Below are 25,308 nucleotides of genomic sequence, written 5' to 3'. Positions count from 1 at the left end.
GGATTTTATGGTATAAAGAAATAAAATAGTGCTTTTATTTTACATGTGTAAGTGCCGCACTGTTCACTTTTCCATTGTTGCTGAGCCACACCAGCTGGAGTCATGGTACCCACCGGTGTTCCTCTCATGAATTTCTAACTCACAAAGCTCTGATTCCTTTTTTCTATAATGTGGCTCTGTCAGTAGTCGCCTGGCAACTCTAAAAATGGCCACAACAGACAGGCTACGCAGAAGCTACTCCATTTACCATATCCTACGGGTTGACCTGGCCTTCATCCTTTTTGACCTGGCCTTCATCCTTTAACCCTTGTACTAGAATATAGACTTACACAGGGGCCCCCTGGGCTGAGGCCACAGAGTCAACTGCTGGCCGGTGTTGCAAGGAGGCAGGGGTAGTGATGTAGCCGGGTCTGAACCAAGAGTACAGTATGATACAAAATCAGAAAGGAAGAGAATGATCAGGAAACGGTCCATGTTCAGACAACAAGGGTGCAACTGAACAAGAGGCAGGAGCTGCAACCACAGGACTGAACCAGAGTAGACAAAACTATATCTGGCATCATCCAGTAACAAGCCTGAAGCTTTACTAGGGTGTGGTGACCTTTCCAATAGGCTGAATCAGGGAGCTGATTACTCCAGACTGGATGGCACTACGGGTCCCAGTCACCCTAATCTTAGTGGCTGGACAGAGCCTGTGCCACTCAGAACTTATAGTACTGACTAGAGATGAGCGAATGTTTCAATATTTGGTTCGGATTATGATTTCCGAATCTGCAATATTCGCTGATCTATTCATCGAATATTCGCCGAACATTATCGAACGGCATAAGATTCAATGGGGGGCAAAAACAAACGCATATACAACAACTTCAAACGGGCCCAAAAGCTGCCAAAACACATCAAATTAGGGGTAGACATCAGGAAAGTGCCATCAATTGACCCAGAGAACAAGTACTACAATTATTATTATTATTACAGCAACATTTATTCCCTGGTGCTTTACATGTGAAAAGGGGTCACCGACTGGTACAAGAGGAGAGAGGACCCTGCCCACAAGAGCGCACAAACAATCTACAAGGGATGGGTGAGGATACAGTAGGTCAGGGTACAGCTGATCCTGCAGAGGTATGCTGGAGCGAGGGTTACCTTTGATTGTACCCTTGTCAGAAGAAGTGGGTCTTCTTCAGCTTTCTTTTCAAGGTTTCCACGGTAGGCAACAGTCTGATGTGTTGGAGTACATAGTTACACAATAGGGGAGATGCACGGGACAAATCTTGTATGTTTTCGTGACAAGAAGAGATAAAAGGGAAGTAGAGAAGGAGATCTTGGAAGGATGGGAAGTTGCGTGCAGGTAACTAGCACAGGGAGACTAAGTAACATATGTATGGAGGAGACATGTTTTCGATGGCTTGATATACCAAAGTTAGGCTTTTCAACTGGAGTCTCTGGGCAACAGGGAGCCAGCGCAGGGATTGACAGAGGGGAGAAGCCAGGGAATAGCGGGCTGACAGGTGGATTAATCGGCCAGCACAGTTTAGGATAGATTGAGAGAGGGGTGAGAGAGTGGTAGAAGGGAGGCCACAGAGCAGGAGCTTGTAGTAATCTAGGTGGGAGATGGTTGAGGAATGTGCAGATCCCCGAATTATTTTGGAGTTGGAGTAAGCAGCAAGTGGAAAGGGCTTGGAACTGACGTTTGAAGGACAGGTCAGAGTCAAAAGATGGAAAGAAGATGAATTCAGTTTTATCCATGTTAAGTTTTACAAATCTAGCAGAGAAGAAAGATGAAATAGAGGACACACATTGTGGGATTCTGCTTAGTAAGGAGGTGATATCAGGTCCAGAGAGGTAGATCTGTGTGTCATCAGCATAGAGGTGATACTGAAAGCCATGAGACTATGAGCTTTCCCAGGCTGAAGGTGTAGATGGAGAAGAGCAGGGGTCCTAGAACTGAACCTTTGGGGACATCGACACATAGGGGGTGAGATGAGGAGGTGGAGTGTGAGTGGGAGGCACTGAATGTCCTGTCGGTTAGGTATGAAAAGATCCAAGATAGAGCCAAGTCTGTGATTCCGAGATATGAGAGTCTGTAGTAAGAGGGAATGGTCTACTGTGTCGATGGCAGATGACAGGTTTGGAGGAGGAGGACAGAGTAGTGTTACTTGGATTTGACAGTTAGAAGGTTGTTGGTGACTTTAGTCAGGGCAGTTTCAGTGGAATGGTGCGATCGGAAGCCAGATTGTAAGTGGTCAAAGAGGGAGCAGGAGGAGAGGTGAGAGGACAGTTCAAAATGGACATGTTGATCCAGTTGTCTGGAGGGATAGGGGAGAAGTGATATGTTGCGATAGCTAGTCATAGGATGGGTCAAGAAAGGGCTTTTTGAGGATGGGTGATTGAGGTATGTTTGAATCATGAGGGGAAGACACCAGTTGTTAGTGACAGGTTGAAGAGTAGGGTTAGGATTGGAATGAAGACTGTGGTACAGTTTGGAATGAGGTGGGACGGTATTGGGTCAAGTACACAGGTGGTGAGATGTGATTTGGAGAGTAAAGATGATCTTCCGTGATGGTGGAGAAGCTGGTTTTGGAGGAGGAGAGTTGAGTAGTTATGAAAAGGGCCTGTTGAAACTTTAAGCAAATGCTTTGCCCTACGTTGTCAATCTTCTGCTGTAAGAATGAGGCTAAGTCTTCAGCTAAGATGAGAGGAGAGGGAGGGGGAGCTGGTGGACAGAGGAGAGACTTGAAAGTACTAAACAGCTGTTTAGGATTGTGAGACACATATGATATGAGAGATGGGAAGTAGGTTTGTTTTGCTGCAGTAATCAATTGTTCAGCATTTTGAAAACTTCTGTTACTGGACTCCACTCCCTTTCTTTGGCATTCGCACAGCGGTACACCTTGTAGATGAGGGGTAGGAAGAACATGTGCTCCAGTAGATGATAAGCACTGCATCAAGTGGCCTCTGGTCCTCTTCCTCCACCTTAACATCACACACAGTACAGGCATCAGAGGTGGCACCCCAATTACCCTTGTTTTCACCCACGTCACACCTGTCCAACCACCCAACTGACTGTGGGGAAGCACAGATGAGCGAGTCTTCAGGGCTGTTCACACACTCTATTCCGGGGCATCAGAGGTATGATCCAAAGCTTCACAGGCTCAAGAGGGGGAAAGAATATGTAGAGATGCCCAAAATTTTTTTCAGTTGATCTGGGCCCGGATGAAGTAGGGTCCGAGAAGAATCCAAACCGTTGTCACCAGACGTTAACCCCTGGGGTGGGCATGGATGGGTTGGAGAACAAAATAAATACACACCAGATCATGGAGAACTAAACTAATATACAACAGGGGTTGGAGAACTAAACTAATAAGACAACAGGGGTAGGAAAACTAAGCTATTAAACAATTAGGGTTGGAGAACTAAACTACTACACACCAGGGGATTGAGAACTAAACCACTAGACACCAAGGTGTCACTAGAGAGTAAGTGTTGGAATCACCAAAGCTTGCGGGACAAACCTCCATATCTAACACTTCCTCCAGTGCTTCTACCTCCTCCACCTCCTCTAGGGCCTCCACCTGCACCCTCAAACTCTGCCTTAATGAGACACACGTTCCAACAGTGTAGAGAGAATCCCCCCCACCTCTGTACTGTGCAGCCAGGGCTCACCGCAATCAGGCAGTGTTCAAATTAATATGCCTTGGATATCGCAATCATACAGTAGAGCTGAAGAGTTGTGGACAGCTCTCAAGGCCTAGTTTGAGCAATGGCTGTCTCCACTGAACCTGGAGCAAGGGAAGGCCGTGTGCGATAACAATGCAAACCTGGTGGCGGCCCTACACTGGGGCTACCTGATATACGTGCCTTACATGGCTCATATCCTCGCCTTGATGGTACAGCAATTTCTCCGCCACTATCCTGGCCTGGATGCGCTGCTGCAGAAACCACGGTCTTTGTGTGCTCACTTAAAACTATAAAAATTAGCAGGATCTTTAGTATAAAAACCAGACTACTAGATAACGAGCAAACTCCTTCAGAATGATAGAGGTCACCATCTCCTTGGCTTTCTGGTACTTTTCTGTGGGAATGAGCATGGCTCCAACCACTCAGGAATATCCAGTGAATGGCACGCCACGGTTTGGTATTTGCACCCTGTACCAGAAGCGAAGCCATCCACAATTTCCGTACCTCAGGAATTTATTTGGTAGGCTGACTGCCCAAACATTAGTTTCTCACATGTTTGTTATTGTTAGATATCAGAGGGAAAACATAACTGGGCTTTGCCAAGGTACAATATTGCATCTTAAGTTTTATAAACCCTGCACTTGCGGGCTTAAATTGTACAGGATGGAGACAGTAGGTTGTGGAGTTTCATTAGCTCCGGTGGTGTTGAGATGGCAGCGAGGCAATGCCAGGCTGTATGCTGTCTTGAAGAGATGGGTTTTCAGGTTCTGTCTGAAGGATCCGAATATGGTGGTTAATGTTGAGGCACAGAATTCCAGAGGATGGGGGATATTTGGTAGAAGTCTGGAGGCGATTGGGTGAGGAACAAATAAGTGTGAAGGAGAGAAGGAGGTCTTGGGAGGACTGGAGATTACGTAAGGAAATATATCAGGAGATTGGCTCAGAGATGTACGGAGAAGAAAGATTATGGATGGCTTTGTAGGTCAGTGTTAGTAGTTTGAACTGGATACGCTGGGCAATTGGGAGCCAGTGAAGGGATCTTATAGATTGCAATCTTATAGATTCCTGGTGCCAGTCTACAGCAAAAGAGCAGCCATAGAGTGTCCGGGAACCTTCACACAGACTTTTCTTAGCCAGGGCTGCTTCTCAGCAGTGTTGGACAGGCCCACCAGAGAACCGGAGACTCGTCTGATGGGCCCTGGCTTCTACTTCAGGAGAGTTCATAGTTAGTGATGAGCGAGTATGTTTTGTTAACCCTTTCGCCGAGTATACTCGGCCGAGCACCGAGTATTTATAGCGTGCTCGGGCTTTAAGTTTTCGTTGCTCCGTGAACATGATCTGCGACTGACAGATTTAATACATGTGAGGAATGCCTGTTTTTCCAGCATTCCTCACATGTATTAAATCTGTCAAACAGTCGCAAATCATGTTCACGGAGCAATGAAAACTTAAAGCCCAAGCACGCTATAAATACTCGGTGCTCGGCTGAGCATACTCGGCGACAGGGTTAACAAAACATACTCGCTCATCACTATTCATAGTTAGTAATGAGCGAGCACTAAAATGCTCGGGTGCTCGATGCTCAGGTCGAGCAAATTGGCATGCTCGGGTGCTTGACCCGAGCAATGAGCCCAATGTAAGTCTATGGGAAACTCGAGCATTTTTCAGGCGGCTCCTCCCGGCGGTCTGCAGAGGCCTAAAAATTGCCCAAATTGATGGGAACAGTGCTCAAATGACATGGGGACAGCATAGGGGAAGAACCCAGGAAACATTTCTGACTCCTAGGTCACTGTCAACAACGTTATCAGAGTATTACGCCACATTTACGGACTCACAATAAAACATAAAAAAATGAAACCAAAATGGATTTTCCTGGGAAATATGTTAAGGAACATCCTTTCCAGCTTAATGACTTCTATATAAGGCAAAATAAATAACCAAAAACAAAAATACTCCTCCACACCTTGGGCTATGTTCACACGTAGCGTTTTTGATGCGTTTTTGCACTTTTGCATTGCTTTCAACCGTGACAAATGCATTCACCAGGAAATGTCATTTTAACATTTTACAACCTTATCTGGCCATGTGGTGTGTGAGACATGATCAGACAGATCCTGTTTCATTTATGAAGGAGGAACTCTGAAAGTCACAAAGCCTATTTTTATAGGGCCATCAAGCGGCCTTTACTTTTCTTAAAGGGCCAGCAGTCGGCCCTCACTATTGTTAGAGAGCCATCAGCCGGCTATGCTTTGTTGTTCCCATAACTAAGGAGTGGGTCTCCTATACTGTTATTACGCATGCATTGAGTGGCAGATCTGCCCAAAATTTGGAGGCACCCCAATACCCCTTTAAAAATTTGGCTGCACCTCATTACCCCTTTGAAGTGACTTAGAGGAGGGCCTTCTGAAAATAATGTTCCCATTATTAGGAAGTGGGTCTTCCATAGTGTTGGCCTATGCAGTAAATGCAAGGGTTGCCAAAAATTTGGAGGTACTCCAATGCCCCTTGGAAGAGACGTAGAGGGCCTCATGAAAAAATGTTCCCATCATTAGGAAGTTGGTCTCCCATAGCGTTGGCCTATGCAGTGAATGCAAGGGCTGCCAAAATTGGGAGGTACTCCAATGCACCTTGGAAAAGATGTGGAGGAGGGCCTCATAAAAAAATGTTCCCATTAGAAAGGAGCGGGTCTCATATACTTGTAATGCCCATGCACTAAGTGTATGGGCTGACAAACATTTACCCCTGTGGGGTATACATGAACATACTGTCTAAAAAAAATTTTTTACGGGCATCACAAACACCCTTTAAAAAAATTATGTGGGTGTTACATCATGGACCACGGTCACCCTGGTGATATGGTGGTGGAGGATGAGGATGAGGAGAAGGAGGAGGACAAGAGCAAATAGCCAAAATCAGGAAGCATATACCCATGTGGGGGTGTGAAAAGGTGCATGGGAATACACCTCCCAAGAAAAGACACTGGATTTGAGTTTATGTTACGCTGCTATAATTCGGTGGTGTTGAGAAGTCTGGCCCAATCCAGCACTTGTTCATTTTTATAAGAGTCAGCCTGTCAGCATTTTCAGTTGACAGGCAGATGCGCTTATCAGTTATAATTCCACCAGCGGCACTAAAAACCCGCTCTGATAAAACGCTGGCGGCAGGGCAGACCAGGACCTCCAAGGCGCAGAGAGCCAGTTCATTCCACGTATCCAGCTTGGATACCCAATAATTATAAGGCACAGCGGAATCACGGAGGACATTGGTACGGACGGCAAGGTACCCCCTCTGCATCCTCCCAAACTTTGCACTTCTTGTGAGAGTACCCCGCGACTCAGGGCCAGCGCCGGACTGGAGTACCTGGGGCCCACCAGGAAAAAAATCAATCTTGGGGCCCACCAGCACCATGCAGTTACCATATATAGGAATAACATAAGTCCACAAACTCTTTCAAAATGAATCAACTTTATTAACCAATAAATAACCAATATAATGAATAAATAACAAACTAAAGAAACACTCCTGGCAAAAGAGGAACACTGTTATCTTATTCACACCAGTGTGTGATAAAGTGCCATAACAGGACAATAAATACTTTCAAGGTACATTCTCTTTAAGTATAAGTGCCACAAATTGAACCTGCATCCATCTGGCATCCCAGCAGCCGGCATCATTGTAGCAGCACCAAACTTGGCCCACTGGGAAAACTTAAAGAATTCTGTAAGCATTTTGAAAGTTTGTATTGCACATTTTCCTCTCCTCTATAATACAATACCATTCAATAGTTAGTGAAAGGCCCAAAACAACAAATAGACACACACTAACAGTCAATCAGCAGCAAAATTACAAAAGTTTTTTTTCAGAGCAGAAGATGACATTGCATACGTATTAATAATGTCATCATAGTCTAAGTTCCTTGAAATGTCATATTCAATGTTCAACAGAAGGAAAATATATATTCTTGTACCGTGTTAGCCAGTAGATAGAAAAATATTTAGATTTGAGAGTCCTCAGTGGTTGATACCTTTTAATGACTAACTGAAAAGATGGAAACAAATTGCAAGCTTTTGAGACTACTCAGGTCTCTTCATCAGGCTAGTATACCACAAAATCTGAAGAGTGACATATTTATACACAATAAGACACACAAAAAATGCAATAGGTAAGACAGGTGATGAAAAGCAGAGTTATTATGGAAGAGATTAACCGTTCTGGCTATAAATATTTTAGCAGTTAATAGATAAGTAGTGTGAAAGTTTTATTGTCCTGTTTCCAGTGTTGTGATCACCTCACAGGTCTGAGAGTCTGAGGAACAGAAGGAGTGACTCTAAAAGCCCCTGTCCAATCGAAGACCTCAGACGATTTTTTACAGTTTTCAGCTTTGAGAACACTCTTTCACATGAAACCTGGATGCAAGCAAGTGTAAGAAGTGTCCTGTAAACTGCAAAAATTTTTGCATAAGCAGCAGAATGTAAATTGTAGTCATATAAAAGTCTGTAGCAGCAGGAAAGACAATTTTTTGCGGGATGAGTTGTACTTTCAGATGCAATCATTTATTTTACCATATAGTGTACAGGGAAACGGCAACAAAAATTCCAAGTGCAGTAAAATTACAATTACAAGTTTGTTTATTGGGTTTTTTAGTCACCCTGTTCACTATATGGAAAAACCGACGTGACAGGGTGATACCTCGGGTCAGTACGAGTTTGGTGATACCAAACATGTATACCTTTACTGCTATCTAAGCGGTGAAAACAAATTCATAAGTTTGAAAAAAAAATCACACTTTCCGCGCCATGTTCTGCGCACCGTAGTGTTCTCATTTTTTTGGATCTGGGGCTGTGTGACGGCTTATTTTTTACGTCTTGAGCTGACGTGCATGTCTGCTGCTGTGTAGTAGTCACAACACAGGGAGAGGTTAAACATCCAAGTATTTAATATGTATTGCAAATAAAGAATGTTCCCATTCTTAATATCCGAAAAAAGAAATGACTGACAACCATCCCTAGACTAATAATACCATATAGAAGAGAGAAATACCGCCACACCATGATCAGAACACATACCACCACATAGTGATCAAATACTACTAAGTACAAGGTATATATACTGCCACACCATGAGAAGACCACATATTACCACCACATAGTGACTGTCCGAATAATACCACATACAAGGGACAAATACCGCCACGCCATGACCTTTTCACATAATGGCACCAGATAGTGACTGATAATGAAAATGTAAAAAAGCTCTGTATATAGAGTCAGTGTACAGATAATTAGAGATTATCAGTGGCATTATGCACAGGAGCTCTGTATATAGTGTCAGTGTAGAGGTAATACAGTGATCACCAGTGCCATTACACACAGGAGCTCTGTATATAGTGTCAGTGTACAGATAATGAGAGATTATCAGCGACATTATGCATAGGAGCTCTGTATATAGTGTCAGTGTAGAGGTAATACAGTGATCACCAGGACATTACACACAGGAACTCTGTATATAGAGTCAGTGTAGAGGTAATACTGTGAACACCAGTGACATTACACACAGGAGCTCTGTATATAGTGTCAGTGTAAAGGTAATACAGTGATCACCAGTGACATTATACATAGGATCTCTGTATATAGTGTCAGTGTGGAGGTAATACAGTGATCACTAGTGACATTACACACAGGAGCTCTGTATATAGTGTCAGTGTACAGGTAATACATGATCACCAGTGACATTACACACAGGAACTCTGTATATAGTGTCAGTGTACAGGTAATACAGTGATCACCAGTGACATTATGCAAAGGAAAGCTGTAAGTGTGTGTGTATAGGTAATACAGTGATCACCAGTGACATTATGCACAGGAGCTCTGTATATAGTGTCAGTGTGGAGGTAATACAGTGATCACCAGTGACATTATACACAGGAGCTCTGTATATAGTGTCAGTGTACAGGTAATACATGATCACCAGTGACATTATACACAGGAGCTCTGTATATAGTGTCAGTGTACAGGTAATACAATGATCACCAGTGACATTATGCAAAGGAGCTCTCTATATAGTGTCTGTGTGTGTATAGGTAATACAGTGATCACCAGTGACATTATGCACAGGAGCTCTGTATATAGTGTCAGTGTGGAGGTAATACAGTGATCACCAGTGACATTATACACAGGAGCTCTGTATATAGTGTCAGTGTACAGGTAATACAGTGATCACCAGTGACATTACACACAGGAGCTCTGTATATAGTGTCAGTGTACAGGTAATACAGGGATCACCAATGACATTATACACAGGAGCTCTGTATACACTGTGTGCAGAATTATTAGGCAAGTTGTATTTTAGAGGATTATTTTTATTATTGATCAACAACTATGTTCTCAATCAACCCAAAAGACTCATAAATGTCCAAGCTTAATATTTTTGGAAGTTGGAGTGGTTTTTTTTTAGATTTGGCTATCTTAGGAGGATATCTGTTTTTGCAGGTCACTATTACTGTGCAGAATTATTAGGCAACTTAATAAAAACCAAATATAATCCCATCTCACTTGTTTATTTTCACCAGGTAAACCAATATCAGTGCACAATATTTAGAAATAAACATTTCTGACATGCAAAAACAAAAACAAAAAAAATTAATGATCAGTATAGCCACCTTTCTTTATGATGACACTCAGCAGCCTTCCATCCATAGATTCTGTCAGTTGCTTGATCTGTTTTCGATCAACATTGCGTGTAGCAGCCACCACAGCCTCCCAGACTCTGCTCCCAGAGGTGTACTGTTTTCCCTCCCTGTAGATCTCACATTTTATGATGGACCACAGGTTCTCTATGGGGTTCAGATCAGGTGAACAAGGGGGCCATGTCATTAGTTTTTCTTCTTTTAGACCTTTACTGGCCGCACACGATGTGGAGTAGTTGGATGCATGTGATGGAGCATTGTCCTGCATGAAAATCATGTTTTTCTTTAATGATACCGACTTCTTCCTGTACCACTGCTTGAAGAAGTTGTCTTCCAGAAACTGGCAGTAGGTCTGGGAGTTGAGCTTCACTCCATCCTCAACCCGAAAAGGTCCCACAAGTTCATCTTTGATGATGCCAGCCCATACCAGTACCCCACCTCCACCTTGCTGGCACCTGAGCTGGAGTAGAGCTCTCTGCCCTTTACTGATCCAGCCTCTGGCCCATCCATCTGGCTCATCAATAGTCACTCTCATTTCATCAGTCCATAAAACCTTTGAAAAATCAGTCTTAAGATATTTCTTGTCCCATTCTTGACGTTTTATCTTATGTTTCTTGTTCAAAGGTGGTCGTTTTTCAGCCTTCCTTACCTTGGCCATGTCCCTAAGTATCGCACACCTTGTGCTTTTTGATTCTCCAGTAACGTTGCAGCTCTGAAATATGGCAAAACTGGTGGCGAATGGCATCTTGGCCGCTTCACGCTTGATTTTCCTCAATTCATGGGCAATTAATAAAAAAAAAAAATTCTGTCTTTTTTTTTTCTGTTTACTAGAAATTCATGGTGGCTATGTCTAATTTGGCATGACACCATGAATTTCGGGCTTAGTACCAGCTGATAATACAAAGCTGGCCTGGTACTAACCCTATTATTACCGAGGGTGCCACTCACCACCAGGGCCGCTGGAAGAGCCGGGTAAAGCACCTGGAAATGGTGCTATGATGAATGCGCCATTTTCAGGGGTGGCAGCGGGCTGCGATTTTCAGCATGGGGGGTCAAGAACGCTTGGGCCTTACCATGCAGCGAATCCCAGCCCCCAGCTGCCTTCTTTTATCTGGCTGGCGATCAACATATGGCGGGAGCTGGGCAATGGGCATGATTATCAAATAATATATACCTGACAGGAGCCCAGAGATTCTGCTGGCTCCAATAATATATACCTGACAGGAGCCCATGCATTCTGCTGCCTTCAATAATATATACCTGACAGGAGCCCATACATTCTGCTGCCTCCAATAATATATACCTGACAGGAGCCCATACATTCTGCTGCCTTCAATAATATATACCTGACAGGAGCCCATACATTCTCCTGCCTCCAATAATATATACCTGACAGGAGCCCATACATTCTGCTGCCTCCAATAATATATACCTGACAGGAGCCCATACATTCTGCTGCCTCCAATAATATATACCTGACAGGAGCCCATACATTCTGCTGCCTCCAATAATATATACCTGACAGGAGCCCATAGATTCTGCTGCCTCCAATAATACATACCTGACAGGAGCCCATACATTCTCCTGCCTCCAATAATATAAACCCGACAGGAGCCCATACATTCTGCTGCCTCCAATAATATATACCTGACAGGAGCCCATACATTCTGCTGCCTCCAATAATATATACCTGACAGGAGCCCATGGATTCTGCTGCCTCCAATAATATATACCTGACAGGAGCCCATAGATTCTCCTGCCTCCAATAATATATACCCGACAGGAGCCCATAGATTCTCCTGCCTCCAATAATATATACCTGACAGGAGCCCATACATTCTGCTGCCTCCAATAATATATACCTTACAGGGGCCCATGCATTCTGCTGCCTCCAATAATATATACCTGACAGGAGCCCATACATTCTGCTGCCTCCAATAATATATACCTGACAGGAGCCCATACATTCTCCTGCCTCCAATAATATATACCCGACAGGAGCCCATACATTCTGCTGCCTCCAATAATATATACCTGACAGGAGCCCATACATTCTGCTGCCTCCAATAATATATACCTGACAGGAGCCCATACATTCTCCTGCCTCCAATAATATATACCTGACAGGAGCCCATACATTCTGCTGCCTCCAATAATATATATCTGACAGGAGCCCATACATTCTGCTGCCTCAAATAATATATACCTGACAGGAGCCCATACATTCTCCTGCCTCCAATAATATATACCTGACAGGAGCCCATACATTCTGCTGCCTCCAATAATATATACCTGACAGGAGCCCATGGATTCTGCTGCCTCCAATAATATATACCTGACAGGAGCCCATAGATTCTGCTGCCTCCAATAATATATACCTGACAGGAGCCCATACATTCTCCTGCCTCCAATAATATATACCTGACAGGAGCCCATAGATTCTCCTGCCTCCAATAATATATACCTGACAGGAGCCCATAGATTCTGCTGCATCCAATAATATATATCTGACAGGAGCCCATACATTCTCCTGCCTCCAATAATATATACCTGACAGGAGCCCATAGATTCTGCTGCCTCCAATAATATATACCTGACAGGAGCCCATACATTCTGCTGCCTCCAATAATATATACCTGACAGGAGCCCATACATTCTCCTGCCTCCAATGATATATAACTGACAGGAGCCCATACATTCTCCTGCCTCCAATAATATATACCTGACAGGAGCCCATACATTCTCCTGCCTCCAATAATATATACCTGACAGGAGCCCATAGATTCTGCTGACTCCAATAATATATACCTGACAGGAGACCATACATTCTCCTGCCTCCAATAATATATACCTGAGAGGAACCCATACATTCTGCTGCCTCCAATAATATATACCTGACAGGAGCCCATACATTCTCCTGCCTCCAATGATATATAACTGACAGGAGCCCATACATTCTCCTGCCTCCAATAATATATACCTGACAGGAGCCCATACATTCTCCTACCTCCAATAATATATACCTGACAGGAGCCCATACATTCTCCTGCCTCCAATAATATATACCTGACAGGAGCCCATAGATTCTGCTGCCTCCAATAATATATACCTGACAGGAGCCCATGCATTCTACTGCCTCCAATAATATATACCTGACAGGAGCCCATACATTCTCCAGCCTCCAATAATATATACCTGACAGGAGCCCATACATTCTGCTGACTCCAATAATATATACCTGGTAGGAGCTCATAAATTCTCCTGCCTCCAAAAATATATACCTGACAGGAGCCCATACATTCTCCTGCCTCCAATAATATATACCTGACAGGAGCCCATACATTCTCCTGCCTCCAATGATATATAACTGACAGGAGCCCATACATTCTCCTGCCTCCAATAATATATACCTGACAGGAGCCCATAGATTCTCCTGCCTCCAATAATATATACCTGACAGGAGCCCATACATGCTCCTGCCTCCAATAATATATACCTGACAGGAGCCCATAAATTCTCCTGCCTCCAATAATATATACTTGACAGGAGCCCATACATTCTCCTGCCTCCAATAATATATACCTGACAGGAGCCCATAGATTCTGCTGCCTCCAATAATATATACCTGACATGAGTCCATACATTCTTCTGCCTCCAATGATATATAACTGACAGGAGCCCACACATTCTGCTGCCTGCAATAATATATACCTGACAGGAGCCCATACATTCTGCTGCCTCCAATAATATATACCTGACAGGAGCCCATACATTCTGCTGCCTCCAATAATATATACCTGACAGATGCCCATACATTCTGCTGCCTCCAATAATATATACCTGACAGGAGCCCATAGATTCTGCTGCCTCAAATAATATATACCTGACAGCAGCCCATACATTCTCCTGCCTCCAATAATATATACCTGACTGGAGCCCATACATTCTTCTGCCTCCAATAATATATACCTGACAGGAGCCCATACATTCTGCTGCCTCCAATAATATATAGCTGATTGGAGCCCATACATTCTGCTGCCTCCAATAATATATACCTGACAGGAGCCCATACATTCTGCTGCCTCCAATAATATATACCTGACAGTAGCCCATACATTCTGCTGGCTCCATTAATATATACCTGACAGGAGCCCATACATTCTGCTTCCTCGAATAATATATACCTGACAGGAGCCCATACATTCTCCTGCCTCCAATAATATATACCTGACAGGAGCCCATACATTCTCCTGCCTCCAATAATATATACCGGACAGGAGCCTATACATTCTCCTGCCTCCAATAATATATACCTGACAGGAGCCCATAGATTCTGCTGCCTCCAATAATATATACCTGACAGGAACCCATGCATTCTGCTGCCTCCAATAATATATACCTGACAGGAACCCATACATTCTCCTGCCTCCAATAATATATACCTGACAGGGGCCCATAGAGTCTGCTGCCTCCAATAATATATACCTGACAGGAGCCCATACATTCTGCTGCCTCCAATAATATATACCTGACAGGAGCCCATACATTCTGCTGCCTCCAATAATATATACCTGACAGAAGCCCATACATTCTCCAGCCTCCAATAATATATACCTGACAGGAGCCCATACACTCTGCTGCCTCCAATAATATATACCTGACAGGAGCCCATACATTCTGCTGCCTCCAATAATATATACCTGACAGGAGCCCATACATTCTGCTGCCTCCAATAATATATACCTGACAGGAGCCCATACATTCTCCTACCTCCAATAATATATACCTGACAGGAGCCCATACATTCTGCTGCCTCCAATAATATATACCTGACAGGAACCCATGCATTCTGCTGCCTCCAATAATATATACCTGACAGGAACCCATACATTCTGCTGCCTCCAATAATATATACCTGACAGGGGCCCATAGAGTCTGCTGCCTCCAATAATATATACCTGACAGGAGCCCATACATTCTGCTGCCTCCAATAATATATACCTGACAGGAGCCCATACGTTCTGCTGCCTCCAATAATATATACCTGACAGAAGCCCATACATTCTCCACCCTTCAATAATATATACCTGACAGGAGCCCATACATTCTGCTGCCTCCAATAATATATACCTGACAGGAGCCCATACATTTTGCGGCCTCCAATAATATATACCTGACAGAAGCCCATACATTCTCCTGCCTCCAATAATATATACCTGAGAGGAGCCCATACATTCTGCTGCCTCCAATAATATATACCTGACTGGAGCCCATACATTCTGCTGCCTCCAATAATATATACCTGACAGGAGCCCATAGATTCTGCTGCCTCCAATAATATATACCTGACAGGAGCCCATACATTCTGCTGCCTCCAATAATATATACCTGACTGGAGCCCATATATTCTGCTGCCTCCAATAATATATACCTGACAGGAGCCCATAGATTCTGCTGCCTCCAATAATATATACACGACAGGAGCCCATACATTCTCCTGCCTCCAATAATATATACCTGACAGGAGCCCATACATTATGCTGCCTCCAATAATATATACCTGACAGGAGCCCATAGATTCTGCTGCCTCCAATAATATATACCTGACAGGAGCCCATACATTCTGCTGCCTCCAATAATATATACCTGACAGCAGCCCATACATTCTGCTGCCTTCAATAATATATACCTGACTGGAGCCCATACATTCTGCTGCCTCCAATAATATATACCTGACAGGAGCCCATACATTCTCCTGCCTCCAATAATATATAACTGACAGGAGCCCATACATTCTGCAGCCTCTAATAATATATACCTGACAGGAGCCCATGGATTCTGCTGCCTCCAATAATATATACCTGACAGGAGCCCATACATTCTGCTGCCTCTAATAATATATACCTGACAGGAGCCCATGGATTCTGCAGCCTCCAATAATATATACCTGACAGGAGCCCATACATTCTCCTGCCTCCAATAATATATACCTGACAGGAGCCCATACATTCTCCGGCATCCAATAATATATACCTGAGAGGAGCCCATACATTCTGCTGCCTCTAAAAATATATACCTGACAGGAGCCCATAGATTCTGCTGCCTCCAATAATATATATCTGACATGAGCCCATACATTCTGCTGCCTCCAATAATATATACCTGACAGGAGCCCATACATTCTCCTGCCTCCAATAATATATACCTGACAAGTGCCCATACATTCTGCTGCCTCCAATAATATATACCTGACAGGAGCCCATACATTCTGCTGACTCCAATAATATATACCTGACAGGAGCCCATACATTCTGCTGCCTCCAATAATATATACACGACAGGAGCCCATACATTCTGCTGCCTCCAATAATATATACCTGACAGGAGCCCATACATTCTGCTGGCTCCATTAATATATACCTGACAGGAGCCCATACATTCTGCTGCCTCGAATAATATATACCTGACAGGAGCCCATACATTCTCCTGCCTCCAATAATATATACCTGACAGGAGTCCATACATTCTCCTGCCTCCAATAATATATACCGGACAGGAGCCCATACATTCTCATGCCTCCAATAATATATACCTGACAGGAGCCCATACATTCTCCTGCCTCCAATAATATATACCTGACAGGAGCCCATACATTCTCCTGCCTCCAATAATATATACCTAACAGGAGCCCATAGATTCTGCTGCCTCCAATAATATATACCTGACAGAAGCCCATACATTCTGCTACCTCCAATAATATATACCTGACAGGGGCCCATACATTCTGCTGCCTCCAATAATATATACCTGACAGAGCCCATACATTCTGCTGCCTCCAATAATATATACCTGACAGGAGCCCATACATTCTGCTGCCTCCAATAATATATACCTGACAGAGCCCATACATTCTGCTGCCTCCAATAATATATACCTGACAGGAGCCCATACATTCTGCTGCCTCCAATAATATATACCTGACAGGAGCCCATACATTCTCCTGCCTCCAATAATATATACCTGACAGGAACCCATACATTCTGCTGCCTCCAATAATATATACCTGACAGGGACAGGAGCCCATACATTCTCCAGCCTCCAATAATATATACCTGACAGAAGCCCATACATTCTGCTGTCTCCAATAATATATACCTGACAGGAGCCCACACATTCTGCTGCTTCCAATAATATATACCTGACAGGAGCCCATAGATTCTGCTGCCTCCAATAATATATACCTGACAGGAGCCCATACATTCTGCTGCCTCCAATAATATATACCTGACAGGGGCCCATACATTCTGCTGCCTCCAATAATATATACCTGACAGGAACCCATACATTCTGCTGCCTCCAATAATATTTACCTGACAGGAACCCATACATTCTGCTGCCTCCAATAATATATACCTGACAGGAGCCCATACATTCTCCAGCCTCCAATAATATATACCTGACAGGAGCCCATACATTCTGCTGCCTCCAATAATATATACCTGACAGGAGCCCACACATTCTGCTGCCTCCAATAATATATACCTGACAGAAGCCCATACATTCTGCTGCCTCCAATAATATATACCTGACAGGAGCCCATACATTCTCCTGCCTCCAATAATATATACCTGACAGGAGCCCATACATTCTGCTGCCTCCAATAATATATACCTGACAGGAGCCCATACATTCTCCTGCCTCCAATAATATATACCTGACAGGAGCCCATACATTCTGCTGCCTCCAATAATATATACCTGACAGGAGCCCATACATTCTCCTGCCTCCAATAATATATAACTGACAGGAGCCCATACATTCTGCTGCCTCTAATAATATATACCTGACAGGAGCCCATACATTCTCCTGCCTCCAATAATATATACCTGACTGGAGCCCATACATTCTGCTGCCTCCAATAATATATACCTGACAGGAGCCCATACATTCTCCTGCCTCCAATAATATATAACTGACAGGAGCCCATACATTCTGCTGCCTCTAATAATATATACCTGACAGGGGCCCATACATTCTGCTGCCTCCAATAATAAATACCTGTCAGGAGCCCATGGATTCTGCTGCCTCCAATAATATATACCTGACAGGAGCCCATACATTCTGCTGCCTCTAATAATATATACCTGACAGGAGCCCATGGATTCTGCTGCCTTCATTAATATATACCTGACAGGAGCCCATACATTCTCCTGCCTCCAATAATATATACCTGACAGGAGCCCATACATTCTCCTGCCTCCAATAATATATACCTGACAGGAGCCCATAGATTCTGCTGCCTCTAATAATATATACTTGTCAGGAGCCCATACATTCTGCTGTCTCCAATAATATATACCCGACAAGAGCCCATACATTCTCCTGCCTCCAATAATATATATCTGTCAGGAGCCCATACATTCTGCTGCCTCCAATAATATATACCTGACAGGAGCCCATATATTCTGCTGCCTCCAATAATATATACCTGACAGGAGCCAATACATTCTGCTGCCTCCAATAATATATACCTGACAGGAGCCCATACATTCTGCTGCCTTCAATAATATATACCTGACAGGAGCCCATAGATTCTGCTGCCTCCAATAATATATACCTGACAGGAGCCCATAGATTCTGCTGCCTCCAATAATATATACCTGACAGGAGCCCATACATTCTGCTGCCTCCAATAATATATACCTGACAGGAGCCCATACATTCTGCTGCCTCCAATAATATATACCTGACAGGAGCCCATAGAGTCTGCTGGCTCCAATATTATATACCTGACAGGAGCACATACATTCTCCTGCCTCCAATAATATATACCTGACAGGAGCCCATACATTCTGCTGCCTCCAATAATATATACCTGACAGGAGCCAATACATTCTGCTGCCTCCAATAATATATACCTGACAGGAGCCCATAGATTCTGCTGCCTGCAATAATATATACCTGACAGGAGCCCATACATTCTCCTGCCTCCAATAATATATACCTGACAGGAGCCCATACATTCTCCTGCCTCCAATAATATATACCTGACAGGAGCCCATACATTCTGCTGCCTCCAATAATATATATCTGACAGGTGCCCATACATTCTCCTGCCTCCAATAATATATACCTGACAGGAGCCAATACATTCTCCTGCCTCCAATAATATATACCTGACAGGAGCCCATACATTTTGCTGCCTCCAATAATATATACCTGACAGGAGCCCATACATTCTCCTGCCTCCAATAATATATACCTGACAGGAGCCCATACATTCTGCTGCCTCCAATAATATATACCTGACAGGAGCCCATACATTCTGCTGACTCCAATAATATATACCTGACAGGAGCCCATACATTCTGCTGCCTCTAATAATATATACCTGACAGGAGCCCATACATTCTCCTGCCTCCAATAATATATACCTGACAGGAGCCCATAGATTCTCCTGCCTCCAATAATATATACCTGACAGGAGCCCATAGATTCTCCTGCCTCCAATAATATATACCTGACAGGAGCCCATAGATTCTGCTGCCTCCAATAATATATACCTGACAGTAGCCCATACATTCTGCTGCCTCCAATAATATATACCTGACAGGAGCCCATAGATTCTGCTGCCTCCAATAATATATACCTGACAGGAGCCCATACATTCTCCAACCTCCAATAATATATACCTGACAGGAGCCCATACATTCTCCAACCTCCAATAATATATACCTGACAGGAGCCCATACATTCTCCAACCTCCAATAATATATACCTGACAGGAGCCCATACATTCTCCAACCTCCAATAATATATACCTGACAGGAGCCCATACATTCTCCAACCTCCAATAATATATACCTGACAGGAGCCCATACATTCTCCTGCCTCCAATAATATATACCTGACAGGAGCCCATACATTCTGCTGCCTCCAATAATATATACCTGACAGGAGCCCATACATTCTGCTGCCTCCAATAATATCTACCTGACAGGGGCCCATAGATTCTGCTGCCTCCAATAATATATACCTGACAGGAGCCCATACATTCTGCTGCCTCCAATAATATATACCTGACAGGAGCCATACATTCTCCTGCCTCCAATAATATATACCCGACAGGAGCCCATACATTCTGCTGCCTCCAATAATATATACCTGACAGGGGCCCATACATTCTCCCGCCTCCAATAATATATACCTGACAGTAGCCCATACATTCTCCTGCCTCCAATAATATATACCTGACAGGAGCCCATACATTCTGGTACCTCCAATAATATATACCTGACAGGAGCCCATACATTCTCCTGCCTCCAATAATGCATACCCAACAGGAGCCCATACATTCTCCTGCCTCCAATAATATATACCTGACAGGAGCCCATACATTCTCCTGCCTCCAATAATATATACCTGACAGGAGCCCATACATTCTCCTGCCTCCATTAATATATACCTGACAGGAGCCCATAGATTCTGCTGCTTCCAATAATATATACCTGACAGGAGCCCATACATTCTCCTGCCTCCAATAATATATACCTGACAGCAGCCCATAGATTCTGCTGCCTCCAATAATATATACCTGACAGGAGCCCATACATTCTGCTGCCTCCAATAATATATACCTGACAGGGGCCCATACATTCTGCTGCCTCCAATAATATATACCTGACAGGAGCCCATACATTCTGCTGCCTCCAGTAATATATACCTGGCAGGAGCCCATACATTCTGCTGCCTCCAATAATATATACCTAACAGGATCCCATACATTCTGCTGTCTCCAATAATATATACCTGACAGGACCCATAGATTCTGCTGCATCCAATAATATATACCTGACAGGAGCCCATACATTCTCAAACCTCCAATAATATATACCTGACAGGAGCCCATACATTCTGCTGCCTCCAATAATATATACCTGACAGGAGCCCACACATTCTGCTGCCTCCAATAATATATACCTGACAGAAGCCCATACATTCTCCAGCCTCCAATAATATATACCTGACAGGAGCCCATACATTCTCCTGCCTCCAATAATATTTTACCTGACAGGAGCCCATACATTCTCCTGCCTCCAATAATATATACCTGACAGTAGCCCATACATTCTCCTGCCTCCAATAATATATACCTGACAGGAGCCCATAGATTCTGCTGCCTCCAATAATATATACCTGACAGGAGCCCATACATTCTGCTGCCTCCAATAATATATACCTGACAGGAGCCCATAGATTCTGCTGCCTCCAATAATATATACCTGACAGGAGCCCATACATTCTCCAACCTCCAATAATATATACCTGACAGGAGCCCATACATTCTCCAACCTCCAATAATATATACCTGACAGGAGCCCATACATTCTCCAACCTCCAATAATATATACCTGACAGGAGCCCATACATTCTCCAACCTCCAATAATATATACCTGACAGGAGCCCATACACTCTCCTGCCTCCAATAATATATACCTGACAGGAGCCCATACATTCTGCTGCCTCCAATAATATATACCTGACAGGAGCCCATACATTCTGCTGCCTCCAATAATATATACCTGACAGGGGCCCATACATTCTGCTGCCTCCAATAATATATACCTGACAGGAGCCCATACATTCTGCTGCCTCCAATAATATATACCCGACAGGAGCCATACATTCTCCTGCCTCCAATAATATATACCCGACAGGAGCCCATACATTCTGCTGCCTCCAATAATATATACCTGACAGGAACCCATACATTCTGCTGCCTCCAATAATATATACCTGACAGGAGCCCATACATTCTGCTGCCTCCAATAATATATACCTGACAGGAGCCCATACATTCTCCTGCCTCCAATAATATATACCTGACAGGAGCCCATACATTCTCCTGCCTCCAATAATATATACCTGACAGGAGCCCATAGATTCTGCTGCCTCTAATAATATATACTTGTCAGGAGCCCATACATTCTGCTGTCTCCAATAATATATACCCGACAAGAGCCCATACATTCTCCTGCCTCCAATAATATATATCTGTCAGGAGCCCATACATTCTGCTGCCTCCAATAATATATACCTGACAGGAGCCCATATATTCTGCTGCCTCCAATAATATATACCTGACAGGAGCCAATACATTCTGCTGCCTCCAATAATATATACCTGACAGGAGCCCATACATTCTGCTGCCTTCAATAATATATTCCTGACAGGAGCCCATAGATTCTGCTGCCTCCAATAATATATACCTGACAGGAGCCCATAGATTCTGCTGCCTCCAATAATATATACCTGACAGGAGCCCATACATTCTGCTGCCTCCAATAATATATACCTGACAGGAGCCCATACATTCTGCTGCCTCCAATAATATATACCTGACAGGAGCCCATAGAGTCTGCTGGCTCCAATATTATATACCTGACAGGAGCACATACATTCTCCTGCCTCCAATAATATATACCTGACAGGAGCCCATACATTCTGCTGCCTCCAATAATATATACCTGACAGGAGCCAATACATTCTGCTGCCTCCAATAATATATACCTGACAGGAGCCCATAGATTCTGCTGCCTGCAATAATATATACCTGACAGGAGCCCATACATTCTCCTGCCTCCAATAATATATACCTGACAGGAGCCCATACATTCTCCTGCCTCCAATAATATATACCTGACAGGAGCCCATACATTCTGCTGCCTCCAATAATATATATCTGACAGGAGCCCATACATTCTCCTGCCTCCAATAATATATACCTGACAGGAGCCAATACATTCTCCTGCCTCCAATAATATATACCTGACAGGAGCCCATACATTCTGCTGCCTCCAATAATATATACCTGACAGGAGCCCATACATTCTCCTGCCTCCAATAATATATACCTGACAGGAGCCCATACATTCTGCTGCCTCCAATAATATATACCTGACAGGAGCCCATACATTCTGCTGACTCCAATAATATATACCTGACAGGAGCCCATACATTCTGCTGCCTCTAATAATATATACCTGACAGGAGCCCATACATTCTCCTGCCTCCAATAATATATACCTGACAGGAGCCCATACATTCTCCTGCCTCCAATAATATATACCTGACAGGAGCCCATAGATTCTCCTGCCTCCAATAATATATACCTGACAGGAGCCCATAGATTCTGCTGCCTCCAATAATATATACCTGACAGTAGCCCATACATTCTGCTGCCTCCAATAATATATACCTGACAGGAGCCCATAGATTCTGCTGCCTCCAATAATATATACCTGACAGGAGCCCATACATTCTCCAACCTCCAATAATATATACCTGACAGGAGCCCATACATTCTCCAACCTCCAATAATATATACCTGACAGGAGCCCATACATTATCCAACCTCCAATAATATATACCTGACAGGAGCCCATACATTCTCCAACCTCCAATAATATATACCTGACAGGAGCCCATACATTCTCCAACCTCCAATAATATATACCTGACAGGAGCCCATACATTCTCCTGCCTCCAACAATATATACCTGACAGGAGCCCATACATTCTGCTGCCTCCAATAATATATACCTGACAGGAGCCCATACATTCTGCTGCCTCCAATAATATCTACCTGACAGGGGCCCATACATTCTGCTGCCTCCAATAATATATACCTGACAGGAGCCCATACATTCTGCTGCCTCCAATAATATATACCTGACAGGAGCCATACATTCTCCTGCCTCCAATAATATATACCCGACAGGAGCCCATACATTCTGCTGCCTCCAATAATATATACCTGACAGGGGCCCATACATTCTCCCGTCTCCAATAATATATACCTGACAGGAGCCCATACATTCTCCTGCCTCCAATAATATATACCTGACAGGAGCCCATACATTCTGGTACCTCCAATAATATATACCTGACAGGAGCCCATACATTCTCCTGCCTCCAATAATGCATACCCAACAGGAGCCCATACATTCTCCTGCCTCCAATAATATATACCTGACAGGAGCCCATACATTCTCCTGCCTCCAATAATATATACCTGACAGGAGCCCATACATTCTCCTGCCTCCATTAATATATACCTGACAGGAGCCCATAGATTCTGCTGCCTCCAATAATATATACCTGACAGGAGCCCATACATTCTCCTGCCTCCAATAATATATACCTGACAGCATCCCATAGATTCTGCTGCCTCCAATAATATATACCTGACAGGAGCCCATACATTCTGCTGCCTCCAATAATATATACCTGACAGGGGCCCATACATTCTGCTGCCTCCAATAATATATACCTGACAGGAGCCCATACATTCTGCTGCCTCCAGTAATATATACCTGACAGGAGCCCATACATTCTGCTGCCTCCAATAATATATACCTAACAGGATCCCATACATTCTGCTGTCTCCAATAATATATACCTGACAGGACCCATAGATTCTGCTGCATCCAATAATATATACCTGACAGGAGCCCATACATTCTCCAACCTCCAATAATATATACCTGACAGGAGCCCATACATTCTGCTGCCTCCAATAATATATACCTGACAGGAGCCCACACATTCTGCTGCCTCCAATAATATATACCTGACAGAAGCCCATACATTCTCCAGCCTCCAATAATATATACCTGACAGGAGCCCATACATTCTCCTGCCTCCAATAATATTTTACCTGACAGGAGCCCATACATTCTCCTGCCTCCAATAATATATACCTGACAGGAGCCCATACATTCTCCTGCCTCCAATAATATATACCTGACAGGAGCCCATAGATTCTGCTGCCTCCAATAATATATACCTGACAGGAGCCCATACATTCTGCTGCCTCCAATAATATATACCTGACAGGAGCCCATAGATTCTGCTGCCTCCAATAATATATACCTGACAG

The sequence above is a fragment of the Phyllobates terribilis genome, unplaced genomic scaffold (genome assembly GCF_046119375.1).
Source record: "Phyllobates terribilis strain yellow unplaced genomic scaffold, ASM4611937v1 Scaffold_1__5_contigs__length_1240528914, whole genome shotgun sequence".
Lineage (NCBI taxonomy): Eukaryota > Metazoa > Chordata > Amphibia > Anura > Dendrobatidae > Phyllobates > Phyllobates terribilis.
This window is presented reverse-complemented; position numbering follows the sequence as displayed.